This window comes from Paramisgurnus dabryanus, chromosome 9 (assembly GCF_030506205.2).
Source record: "Paramisgurnus dabryanus chromosome 9, PD_genome_1.1, whole genome shotgun sequence".
Lineage (NCBI taxonomy): Eukaryota > Metazoa > Chordata > Actinopteri > Cypriniformes > Cobitidae > Paramisgurnus > Paramisgurnus dabryanus.
This window is the reverse complement of record NC_133345.1, coordinates 12,723,616-12,738,048: the sequence shown is the minus strand read 5'-3', so window position 1 is coordinate 12,738,048 and position 14,433 is coordinate 12,723,616. Positions and strand designations below refer to the sequence as shown.

The following is a 14,433-nucleotide window of genomic DNA, read 5'->3' as shown; positions in this document are numbered from 1 at the left end:
TTTTGAAATGGAAGGATATGACATGTTTTGTATTAACAGAGAAATTAAGAAGGAAGGTGGTGTGGCTTTGTATGCGGATAAGAAATTGAATTACAGGTTGTTGGAAAAAATGTCTACAGTGGTAGATGATTTACTTGAATGTGTCGCATTAGAAATATGTAGAGAAAAGAAGAAAAATTGTATTGTTAGTTGCATCTATCGATCACCAGGTTCTAATATTAATTTGTTTAAGGATTGGATGGAAGAAAAATTTACAAAAACTAATCAAAAAGTCATGTTTATCTGTGGCGATTTTAACATTGATTTATTAAATCCAAATAAGCACAATATGACAGAAGATTTTCTGAATACAGTTTATAGTTTAGGCTTTTTCCCAAAAATTACCAGACCCAGTAGGATTACTTCCCACTGTGCAACATTAATCGATAATATTTTTACAAACAGCACAGTGAGTGGACTATTAATAAATGATATCAGTGACCATCTACCAGTTTTTACAGTTTACAACAGTAATTACACATCTAAAAAAGACAATAAACCTCTATTCAGACGGGTTAGAACTGATGAGTCTATGGTTGCATTTAAAGAGGATTTGCTTGCACAAGACTGGGAAACGCTTAATAGGGAAAATGATTTTGACAAGGCATATGGTGAATTCTTAAGAATATTTGAACTTTTATATGATAAGAATTGTCAGATAAAAATATTACAGTAATTATAAATATAGTGATAGGCCGTGGATTTCAAAAGAATTACAAAATGCTTGTAAAAAGAAAAATACGCTTTATAGAGAATTTATTAAACACAGAACTGCGGAAGCAGAAAAAATATAAGAAATATAAAAATAAGTTAATTATGATCATGAGAACTTGTAAGAGAGAATACTATAGTAAATTATTAGAAAATAATAAAAATAATATGAAGGGTATATGGAATATACTAAATGGTTACTAAATAGTAAAGAATGTAATTGAGGGGATTTCAAAACCATTATCTTACTATTTTAATTTGTCATTTCAACAGGTCAATTTCCTACAAAAATGCAAAAGCAAAAGTAATACCTCTATACCAGAGTCATATAATAAGAGAGTTACGACACTCACATAGACGTCCATTGTAAGAATGGAATGCGGAAGTAACGCCGTGTCATGCAGTGACCCATAGTTCCAAACGCAGCACTGAAGCCCATTCATTTCAATGACACCTGCTGGTAAATCGATGAAATTACTGTTTCTCTTTACATTTTCGGACATTTTATGAATATAGTCAACAGTGATAATTTATGAACTCTGCTGTAGGTAATGATTATCGTTAATAATAACTAGTAATTTTTTTTATATTTTAATGAGTTGTGTATAATGTGTGATTAATATAGTTTTAATGGTTTAATATTTTATTACTGGTGGCCATCTACTTTAATATATACTTATCAAATCTTTTTTTAATCTATTACGAGAAACACTAGGGGGCAACAGCGAGAAGCTAAATGCCTTATAAGAAAGTCACACTGTTTTACAATGCTGCTATGTGTTTCGTTGTGTTTGGTAGGTAATACGAGTGATGTATCCTCGAAAATCATGTATAATTATATTTACATTTAATGTGTACTATAAATATAATTAAATATGAATTTAGTGTGTTTCTTTTATGTTTCACTGTTACAAATAACCGTGTTGCCGATCTTCTTGTGATTTTAATATAGTAAAAGTGTAGGAACTATGTTTTTAGCAAATTGATAGCCATTTATATAGCCATATTTTTGCTACAAAAATAAAATATAAACTGTGTTGCTGTAGTTGCTATAGATACCCACATTTATCTTTGGGTCACCATTAACTGTTTATCTTTATTAACTGATTTACTGTATTTCCTTCACTCCCTAGTAAAAAACGTTATACACATAGTAAGTATAGTAATCAATTCACATTACAAGCTAATATTTACCTTAAATAGCTTAATCCTATGCAAACAGATTGACAGCCCTGCTTAGTTTGGAACTGTAAAACGTTACATGAATCACGTGACCGCGCGGCGGCAAGATCAAAGCGTGTCGTTACTCTCTCTTATACGACTTTGCTCTATACAAATCTGGAGACAAACACCACTTCACAAATTATAGGCTAGTTTCTTTATTGCCACAATTCTCAATTCAATTCAATTAAATTTTATTTATATAGCGCTTTTCACAAGTGTTAATTGTTGCAAAGCAGCTTTACATGAGAAGATGTAGAGGAGAACACAGAAAATCAATAGATAGTATAAGAAGTAAAATATAGCGGCTAAGGTTAAAACTGTACAAGCGTGCATATTAATAATGAAACAGTAAAGTGCTAAGTTAAGCCAAAGTTGGCTGACTCTCCCTGGGACTAAAAAAACCCCCTTAGGAGAAAACCTCGTGGGAAAAACTCCTAGAAGGACAAAAAACCCTGGAGAATTTAATATATATTTATATATATAGACACGGTAAGGATAGGAAGCGGGTAAGCGGATTAAACTGGTTCAGCCGGTGGTCGTTGGTCGCGCATCGGCTGGGCATCACGTTGAAGGACGGCCAGTAGATCAGTGGTGCGATGACCTTCACAGCAGCAGGAACTGGGTCTGTTTGTCTCATTGTCCTCGGGGTCGAGGACGAGACAGGGAGACAAAAACAGAATTCTATTAGCGTAGGGGCCGTTCGCATGTAATGCAAGTGTCATACATTATAGTGGTTTAATTCAGCTCGGTTCCAGACAGGCTAACTATTGCGGCAATAGCATATTACCCATATGAGGTATGTGAGTGCTTTGCTCTATACAAAAATAATTACTGCGGGAAAAGTACATTTACTGGACATTTTATGTGAATGCTTTGTTAAAGAAGAATGTCCTAAGTTTAGATTTAAATTGATCGGCTGTGTCTGATACTCGAACATTATTTGGTAAATCATTCCAGAGCTTAGGGGCTAAGCAGGAAAAGGATCTACCACACTTTTGATATTCTAGGGATAATTAAGTGACCAGAATTTTGTGAGCGCAGTTTACGTGATGGATTGTATTCTGATAGTAGTTCTTTAATATACGAGGGCGCTAGGCCATTTAAGGCTTTGTAGGTGATTAGTAATATTTTAAATTGTATGCGATATTTAACTGGTAGCCAGTGTAAAGATGCCAGAATTGGACTGATGTGGTCATACTTTTTAGATCGAGTAAGCACTCTTGCGGCGGCGTTTTGAACCAGCTGTAAATGAATTTTACATTTTAGAATTTTACATTTTTCTAAACATTTTAGAAAAACTATTCAACAACAGCTTAGATAAATTCATTGATAAATACCAATTACTCTCGGACAGTCAATATGGTTTCAGAAAAAGTAGGTCAACATCACTAGCATTAACTGAACTTTTTTTTGAAAAAATTACTAATTCTACAGACAAAAAGAAATATGGAGTTGGGGTATTCATTCACAGCAAAATCCCCAGTGTTAAATCAACAATGCTGGTGTATATATGGGGACCACCAGGTCTGGTGTTACTCATATAAACACCAGCAGTGTACATTTAACACTGGTGATTTTGCTGTGGATGAATACCCCAACTCCATATTTCTTTTTGTCTGTAGAATTAGTATTTTTTTCAAACTAGAAAGGCTAGAGATTAGGGGGATAGTGTTGAACTGGTTAAGCAGTTATTTAAAAGATAGGAAACAATTTGTGAAGTTGGGAGATTATGCATCTGATTGTTTGGATATTAAGTGTGGTGTCCACCAGGGGTCAGTACTAGGACCAAAATGAGTCATTCTCTACATAAATGAAATATGTAAGGTATCTGATCTACTGAAATTTGTGCTATTTGCAGATGACACAAATATCTTTGGTTCTGGTCATAATTTGGAACAACTCCTGGACACAATCACTTTATAAGTAAAAAAATAAAACAGTGGTTTGATATAAGTTATCATTAAACTTGAGCAAAACTAAATTTTTGATATTTGGCAATAGTAATTCAATCAAGCAATGTCAGCTAAAGATCGATAATGTGGACATCGAAAGGGTCCATGAAACAAAATTTCTTGGAGTGATTATTGATGACAAGATCTGCTGGAAATCTAACATAAAATATATCCAAACTAAACTGTCTAGAAGTATTTCAATCTTGGCTAAAGCTAAGTACATTCTAAATTACAGATCACGATACATTTTGTATTGTTCACTGGTGTTACCGTATTTAATATATTGTGTAGAGGTTTGGGGAAACACATATCAAAATTCATTGCATAAATTATTTATACTACAAAAAGGAGCAAAAAGAATAATTCATAACACAGGATATTTGAAGCATACCAACTCATTATTTTTACAGTCTAAAGCATTAAAACTAATTGATCTGGTTGAATTTCAAACAGCTGTATTTATGTTCGAGGCTAGAAAAAATTTATTGCCGTGCAATATACAGATAAGGTTTTTTGAAAAAGAGGGGGGTTATGGGTTAAGGGGAATGTCAAATTTTAAGACTCCCAGTTTTCGAACTACAAGGAAAAGTTTTTGTTTATCTGTCAGTGGTGTCAAATTGTGGAATAAATGAAATAATGAATTGAAGCAATGTACAAACATATATTACATTTTAAAAAGATGTGTAAAGAAATTTTATTTCAGAGGTATAAAGGCACAGGGTGTTAATCAGTGGCGAACCGTGGGTACTTCAGCTGGGCCTTCAAAATATGCAATGAAGTGCAAAAGCCTCTCCATTCATAATACTAGGCTATTCGTATTTCGTTAAATCATACAGAACGTGTAAAAATTCTGAGCACGCAAAGTTAAATTACAGAATGGGCATTGTCTGCCTTTAAATGCAGTTTTAAAGTTTAAAATTACTTTAATCTAACTGATATAGTAGTTTTTGTTGGGTAAATTACTGATCATATGCTGTATTAATATTATATTAGGCCTAAGGCCTGTTGTTTCTACACAAGGCTATAAGACACCCAGTTAAACTTTCGTTTTCTCAGTTAACTTTCGTTTCCTAATTAAAAGAGTCCAGGTGCGATCCTGCGACTATACCCCGATTGTTCTCGCCACGATTATCTTGAGAAGCAAGGTCGAAACAACTGGTAAACAAGAGTACGTCATTTTAGATTAGAGAATTCGTCCAGCTGTACTTCGCTACATTAACAATAAGGTATCTGTGCAAGCTAGGACAAGGCCATGAAAACCAATAAGCAGAATATATCATTTTAGATATGAGGCAGGATGCAGCTGCATTTTTGCTACATCAAACAAATAAAATTAATTGTGGCAGACCGAGACCAATGAGAAGAATATACGTCATCTCAGATAAGAAGTGTTTGATCTTACTGTATAAAAATGGAGTCAGATGTTGGGAGGGCAGATGATCTTTGAGCACCTCTTTGAGGGGTATTGATTGTCTCACTTTGTTGGCTCGAGCGAATAAAGTAATTTTTGTTTGGCACCTGGAACCTTTGTCTCCTGAGTATTTTTCTTATGAAGATTCAAGCTAAGACTTTTTGCCACAACACTGATAAACACAAATACAGACTCTGCTGCTCCGTAATGACAGGGGCTCTGTAAATTTGCATTTAACAAGCTTAAATTATGTTCTTTAATTAATTTTAAAATTTTTTGGAAATATATATTTAGCTGTAGGATACCTTGTTAGTCTTTTTCATAAGGGGAAATATAGCACCCAGCGTTCTCAGTGCACCTCCTTGTGGCTTATAACTGTTGTTATAAGATATCCAGGGCTCGCAAAATCGCTAGCCCGAGCCCTGAGGTCCCGGGGCTATTACGAATTCTTGTCGGGCTACCAAAATGTATCTCCGCCCTGCCCATCGGGTATATGGTGGAAAAAAATATTTGTATGTTTTCGCATTCTCTCAGATTTAGTTAGGAAATTATATTGTATGTAATTCGGCGTCGTCTGTCAGTCATTACTATCCTCACGTAACAAGTGAAACTGTCAGGAAGTAAAAGTATAATTAAACCCATTATTTTTCTCGTGTTCGCGTCATTCTCCTCTGCACGCGCTTCTCCCGGCAGTGCTCTTCACGAGTACGCGCTTAAGTTATTTCGTTTTTACCTCAGCCCTATCAAGCTAACCACAATGTCAATCACGTTTTCCGCCATTTACCTCAACCACTCTCACCGCAGAGATTCGGGCCATTAGACTGTATTAATATTTACGGTCTATGATTAGGACAGCTTCTTCTTCTTTGGTGTTTTACGGCAGCTCGCATCCAGTTTGTTGCATGCTTAGGACTTCATGAAGGCTTACAATGTTTTGTTTTTTACCCGCCCACTTGAAATCAAAACGTGATTGGTCGATTTGCCCGTCACTCTCCACACCAAAACACATAGCTTGGCCTTCCCTGGGATTCATGAAGTCCTAACCAATGAATGAGCCAGATAACCGGGCCTTAATAGAGACAGACGATTCTTATTGGATTAGATGTTTTCATGACATGAACCTGACAGTAAGCTTAACTATAGAACATAGATGAGAGAAAATATATTACATGTATTGTATTAAATTGAATTAAATAGAAATTTAAAAATGTAAAAACATATTTTTATTGAATACTATATTATTTATTTATAAAAAATCTTTTTATAAATTTTTTAAGGCCTTCTCTGAAGGCGTAGAAGGCCCTGAAGGTTCCCCACTGGTGTTAATAATAATTTGAGTGTATTTTTAATAACTTATATGTGTATAAATAATATTGTGTATGTGTAATATTTGTATGTGAACATGAATATTTACAGATTATACATTTAAAAAAAGTAAAGTAGGGATTTAAAGGGGTAGGAGTACATAAGTTTTACTTTCTCCTACTCCCTTTTGGACATGTGAATTGAGTTGTTTTATATCTTTGCTACTGGAAAAAAGTTTTTATTTTTGTTACCATGTGTTTTGTTTTCTCTTTTTTTTCTTTCAATTTTTCTATTTTGTAATTGCATTTACATGTTCAAAATAAAATAAAATTAATCAAGGTTGCGCGCCCACGTCACGTTGATGTGTGCGTGGTCACAAAAACGTAACATTTGTACGCATATTTAACCACCGCAGTTTTAATTCACTTGATTGTATTCTGATAGTAATTCTTTTAAGATACGAAGGTGCTAGACAATTTAAAGGCGTTCTAAGCGAATCTGCGAGACGTTAGTTTTTGTTGACGTTTGAACTGTTTTCAAACAGACGAAGCGTAGCTAACTCCTCCCCCTCCCTTCCGTGCTTTCATGAACGCGCCCAACCCCCACCCCCAAATCCTTTTTGTCGTTTATTGGCTGGAATACTTTGTTTTGTTTTGTGGTGCTAGGTTTGGCCACTATGTTGATCTTGCCATTTGTGAAGCCTGGGCTGTCCACAGAGATAGCTTTTTTTTACAGTTTGATCAGCGGACAGGCAGCAACCAGATAGTGAGGAGATGTTTCCGGTATGTAACAAAAAATGTTTTGTGGTCTAAAACGCGTCAATTCGCTTAGAGGGCCTTTAAGGCTTTACACTCACCTAAAGGATTATTAGGAACACCTGTTAAATTTATCAATAATGCAACTATATAATCAACCAATCACATGGCAGTTGCTTCAATGCATTTAGGGTTGTGGTCCTGGTCAAGACAATCTAATGAACTCCAAACTGAATGTCAGAATGGGAAAGAAAGGTGATTTAAGCAATTTTTGGTGTGGCATGGTTGTTGGTGCCAGACGGGCCGCTCTGAGTATTTCACAATCTGCTCAGTTACTGTGATTTTCACGCACAACCATTTCTAGGGTTTACAAAGAATGCTGTGAAAAGGGAAAAACATCCAGTATGCGGCAGTCCTGTGGGTGAAAATGCCTTGTTGATGCTAGAGGTCAGAGGAGAATAGGCCGACTGATTCACGCTGATAGAATAGCAACTTTGACTGAAATAACCACTTGTTACAACCGAGCTATGCAGCAAAGCATTTGTGAAGCCAGAACACGCACAACCTTGAGGCGAATGGGCTACAACAGCAGAAGACCCCACTAAAAATAGGAAAAAGAGGCTAGAATTTGCACAAGCTCACCAAAATTGGACAGTTAAAGACTGGAAAAATGTTGCCTGGTCTGATGAGTCTTGATTTCTGTTGAGACATTCAGATGGTGGAGTCAGAATTTGGCATAAACAGAATGAGAACATGGATCTATCATGCCTTGTTACCACTGTACAGGCTGGTGGTGGTGGTGTAATGGTGTGGGGGATGTTTTCTTGTCACACTTTAGGCCCCTTAGTGCCAATTGGGCTTTGTTTAAATGCCACAGCCTACCTGAGCATTGTTTCTGACCATGTCCATCCCTTTATGACCACCATGTACCCATTCTCTGATGGTTACTTCCAGCAGAATAATGGACCATGTCACAAAGCTTGAATCATTTTAAATTGGTTTCTTGAAAATGACAATGAGTTCACTGTACTAAAATAGCCCCCACAGTCACCAGATCTCAACCCAGTAGAGCATCTTTGGGATGTGGTGGAACGGGAGCTTCGTGCCCTGGATGTGCATCCCACAAATCTCCATCAACTGCAAGATGCTATCCTATCAATATGGGCCAACATTTCTAAAGAATGCTTTCAGCACCTTGTTGAATCAATGCCACGTTGAATTTAGGCAGTTCTGAAGGCGAAAGGGGGTCAAACACAGTATTAGTATGGTAAATGGACTGAATTTATATAGTGCTTTTAACAGACCTATGGTCATCCAAAGCGCTTTACATTGCCTCACATTCACCCATTCACTCACACATTCATACACCAACGGCGGTGTCAGCCATGCAAGGCGCCATCCAGCTCGTCGGGAGCAGCTTATGGGCAACTTGTAATCTGACACATTTTGTTTGGAGCGATTTGGTTCAATAATAAGTATCTCTGTCTTTTTGGAGTTTAGCATGAGGAAGTTATTTGCCATCCAGTTATGTTTCCTGATGATGTCTCCTAGAGGTAACATATATATAATGAAAACAGGAAAGGACCTAAAACTGATCCTTGTGGTACGCCGTATTTAACCGGGGCGTGATATGACTCTTCCTCATTTACATAAAGTAATAGCGGTTGGTTAGATACGATCTAAACCTTGCTAACGCCTGACCACTGATGCCAACATAATTTTCTAGTCTGTCGAGTTAGATTGTGTGATCTATTGTATCAAAGGCTGCATTACCATTTATTTACCGAACACAATATCATATCGAACATACCTGGGGGGCTGAATAGTCAAATTAAAAAAGGTCCCAAAGTCATTCCACATCACTGAATCTAATGAATTGCATGAGGAGCATAAAGCAGACTCTCACAGCTGTAGACAGTAATGGTTTCTCTTTGTACATATGAATAATTTTGACACAAGTCGAAGGACCAGCCCAATTATGAAAAAAGTGTGACTTATAGTTCGGACAATATAGCAATTCTGTGTAACTGGAACCTGTTGTACACAAACAATTACAAGTACACTGCTTCATGTTCAAAGAAAAAATATTTGGTTGTTATTGGGTCTGCCCCCAATAGTCGACTAATCATTAGTCAACCAGGAGAGGCTTGTTTGAATAAAGTTTAATTAGTTGATTAGTTGCAGGAAATACTCAGTCCTTGATTGACAGAGATGTGCATGGATTAAAGTTTTCCGTCTCTAGATGGATTTCCGTCAATTGCAAAATTATTAAGTTCACTTTTCATAAAGACGACGTGTATTAAGTGGGATGTGATCAAAGCCTGGAGTGGAGCCAAATCACGTTCCTCTCTCCACTGTAAGCCTTCTGTGAACACTTCACACTCGGGTTTTCTGGCTGTAGCGCGTTAAGCTGAGGTTAGGCCTGGGGCGGTAACCAGATTACCGCCATACTGCGGTCACGTGACCCATGCCGCGGGTCTGAGCTCCTCAATGTCATAACCGCAAAAAAAAAAAACACTGGAAAAACATTGATCTGCACTTGTGTGTATATGTGAGGATGTTATACATGCGCAGCTTGTTAACAACCGCAACTTGTTAATTGAACCTTAACTGATATGATTTTAATATTAAATTGTCATTGAGTAGAAATACAGGTGACGTTGTCTGTCACTCGTTAAAAGTAATACAAACATTTTATCTAATTTGAACGTGCAAACAACCGCAACAGATCAACAACAGAATCAGGTTTCATACATTATCAAATTTTCACGCAAGATAAAGAGCACGCGATCAGTCCGAGGATTAATATCCAAAGAGGTTAGATTGTCTCTTTTTTTCATCTAGCCTACAACAGTGGCCATTTCTAAAGCAGGACACATTTAAAAAAGTTTTGCTTTTGCGTCTTCTTTCTCTGTTTGTGGAAAAAGACAGATGTTTAGGTAAGGGTCGAGGACAGAAGCGTTCTGTCCGAGCACGCGCAACAGAGGCGGACTGCCCAGGTGCACGCGAGACAGACGCGGACTGCCCGGGCACGCATGAGACAGACGGACCGCGTCATCTTGCGCACACACACGCGTCTCAGTGCAGCTTCCCAGCTATACTCAAGCCCGGACACATATGCAGTACAAGTGATTTCTCATACAAATGGTTATTTTACCAGACCATCAGGGCAGCAATAATTTGCGTCATTTACAGGCTATTCACAAATTAAGGATAGAAAAGTGGCGAAATGTCTGTAGGACGTGTGGACACGCACTATGCGTTAACATTTTTTTTTAAATGACAATATTAATTGTTCAAGTTGTTGAATGTTGAAATTGAAGAAATGTGGAAGGAAATAATATTCACTTTACATGTTCCTTAAGTAATTTGCACGTGTTTTGTATTGAAGATAAATAAATCATGTTATTTAACTCGTTGTCTTGCCAATAAACCGCAAAACCGTGGGAATTTGTTGATTACCGTCCGCGGTAAAAAAAAATACAAACCGGCCCACCCCTAGCTGAGGTAAAACTTTATTTTAGCAAGCATGGACAAACTGATATTGCAGGAAGGCTCCGATGTTTTTGAGATCGATAAAGGTGTAAAAGACCAATGGAGATTGACTTGGCTTAGCGAAATGATGAAGATTGGCAAGCCTTTCAGTTTGTGGGCTAAGAAAACCAAAAAGCCAGGTAACTTGCGTGTCTTTGCACAGTATGACTAGTGGTCCTGTATTTTGGGGGTAAATGATTTCTCCCGTACATGATCACCCGCATCCCGTTTTTGACTGCTATGCTGATCTAACCAGTGGCTGATACAACAGGTTTGTTAAACACGTAGGTAAACTTCATGTGGTGCCACAAGAACCAAGAGGAAGAATGACATGAGAGCAATTTGAGGAATCATAAGAGGAGACTGCTTCCGAAATGCTCTTGCGGCACTTTGATGCCAGCCACCTGTCGGTTCTTGCAGTTGCATTTGCATGTGGTCACAACATTTGTACATGTTTTTAAACTGCTGTGCTTAAATATAAGTGATTTTGAGCCATTAAAACACAAACAACAGTGCTAAATGCGCCCGCTGTTTCTGTGTAAGATGAGTATGCAAGTTGCGCATTCGCCTCTCATTGAGCTTGTGAGTATTTTTGCCACTATTTTGGCCTTAAATACAAATATGCGTCAAAAATCCCGTCTTTGCAAGTATCCTCATATAAACACGACCATTTAGGTCTTAGGAGAAAGTGAACAGCAGAAACATTGCGCATAAAATAGCACATCAGTGCTGCCTCTATTGTAACATAATATTTTGTTGATAAAGGTACAGTCATCCAATTTACAACTGTCACTACTGTATGTCATTACAGTAATTGACAGTAGTTCATGGTGCATTTGTAACGAGCAACAAGTAAAGGGGCGCTTATGAAGGTAATTTTTAGCGCCTAAAAGATTTTTATGCGCAGGATAAAATTTGTAAGAATGTAATTAACATTGCAAGCGTAAAATAAATTTGCATGTGCAAAAACAGTTTTGTAAAGGTGTACATCAAGTTGCAAGCACAAGAAAACAAGTTTTGCAACATACTACTGTTAATCGTAAGTGTAATTCATGTCTTGTAAAACTGAAACTTCATATTTACGCAAATAAGTATTAACTGTATGCATCTGACCTCAGTTTTTCCGCGCTTACAATTTTGGCACGGTTTTTGCGCTGAAATACTGCCAAAAGCATTGCAAGTCTGCAAACAGTGGTGTGCAATGAAAAACACACGTTCATGAACGGCAAATATGAATTAATCGCGCAGAATCTGTCTCTGTGTGTAAAATAAGCCAGTTGTAAATGACTTGTTGCATACGAAGGGAAAACTATTTCCTGAAATAACCCGACATCTACTGGTCCCTCTGCGCTTGCAGTTTTGTCACGATTCTCTTACTGATTTGAGTTTGTAAGCGCAGGTGGGAAGGCGGGGCTATGAAATGAGGCTCCTGATGACTCATTGTTTTCTCTTTTTATAACGCCAGGACTTTTCTCAACCACTTGACCGTAGCCTGCCTGTAGTCTTGCTTACTAGAAGACTGCTGCTAGTTTTTACTTAAAACTTTTGTTTATACGGTACAGTAAAACTGCTCTCATTAAAATGGCTTCATTCATAAACATAATTTTGTTACTTCTGTGATAGTAGGCCTATCTTACAGTAACTTGTTTAGTAAATACGTTAAATAGACCTTTTGCGTGTTTGCAAACAGAGATTACGGTTTTTGTGGGCAGAGCCCAACTGGTGATAGAAAGGGAATGCTTTAAATAGCTGTGTGAAGTGTTTTAGCATTAAACTGTGATTTTTAAGGATCCTGTGTTCTGTAGAAGTCTGTTTCCCCTATATTTCTCTTAAGTGTAATGTTTCATATAACGTTTTCACCAAGTTACGTTTATTTTTTAAATAAATGAAAGTTTAAATGGCTTGGCTACTAATTGTGTGCATGTATGTAATGTATATGTATTGTTCTTTATTGGTAAATCAATTATTTTTACAGTATGAATCGCTGAAGTACTTATAAGAGCAATACTATTATGTATTCTGTATTCTGTATAATATCATTTATTAAATATTTCATCATTTCCTGTTTTCAATTTCTTCCTTATATTTTTAGCCTACGTGTTTGATCTAAAACTATTATGTTTACATACAAATTAATTTGTATAGGCCTGTTTAAATATTATTAACACTTTACATCGTGTGTGTGTGTGTGCTATGTTTATATATTTTTAGTAAACATCATAGAACAAACAGGAAGAAGACATAGGCTAAGATATAAGGTAAAAAGAAGTAATAGAAAACGAAAAAAAAATACGAAAATTTTAATCAATGGTAATATTATTGATATTATGAACTAATTCAAATCTTTAATCTTTCTAAATAAATTATAAACGTTAAAACGCTATAAGAAACACATAGAGTGAACAGACTTCGACAGAACAACGGATATCTTATCTAATTATTTTCTATTCAAATTATTAAAAGATTTTCAGATGATTTCATCACTCCAGTCTGTCCGGTTGAGGGCTTTTATTGCAACCACAAACACCTACGTTTATCTTTAAATGGTGTCTTCGACGACGGCATACTATAAAAATGAAGGTCATCTATTTTGGCATTCCTATTCTGACACTCAACAGCACAACAAAACATTTTCTAGTGAGTTATATTGTTCGTTTCACTCGTGTCTCATTCATTTCCACTGTTTTTCTGCCACCACATGCGCACGTGACGTAACTGTGACGTCGACTCGAAAAAGGTCTATAGTTTTGAATTGGAATTATATGCTACACTGTTCTACAAACAATTATGAATACATCCATGTACTCCATCATAGACCATAATAATATGGCAAGGAATGGAGTAGCCTACTATTTATAAAATTACTTAATAAGAAATCACTCAATGTAGCACCAAATACTCCATCCTGGTCTATATAATTAAAAACTGCCATGCTTTGATGTTCTTTATCTGTTTTCTTTGTTTCTATTTTATTTGAAGCTGCTTTGGTATGATGAAAAACTGTTAAAAACGCTACATAACTAAAATTGACTTTTTATATATTATATATATATATTCTTATTTATATATATTACATTATTATATATTAAATATTACAAAACGCCATCTTAAAATTCAGAATCAACACGTCAGCCAGCTCAAAGGTTTATGTATTAAGTCATTATAGTAGTATTCCTGCAGCCTCTTGGACAATACTAAGAGAACCCCTGGGATTGAACCAATCAGAATAGAGAAAACAATTGCTGGATCCCAAACCGCCTACTTCCATACTATATAGTACGCAAAGTAGCGCTTTTTACGTACTATATAGTATGGAAGTAGGCGGTTTGGGATCCAGCTAATGAGTCATCAGGAGCCTCATTTCATAGCCCCGCCTTCCCACTTGCGCTTACAAACTCAAATCAGTGAGAGAATCGTGACAAAACTGCAAGCGCAGAGGGACCAGTAGATGTCGGGTTATTTCAGGAAATAGTTTTCCCTTCGTATGCAACAAGTCATTTAC

The 14,433-nt window shown here is 36.5% G+C and overlaps 1 protein-coding gene across 13 annotated transcripts in view; it reads left to right on the top strand.

Annotated features, from left to right (window-relative positions):
- Positions 1-14,433, top strand: part of ppfia1 (PTPRF interacting protein alpha 1) — a 194,641-nt gene that overhangs the window by 21,255 nt on the left and 158,953 nt on the right. The window lies entirely within an intron of this gene.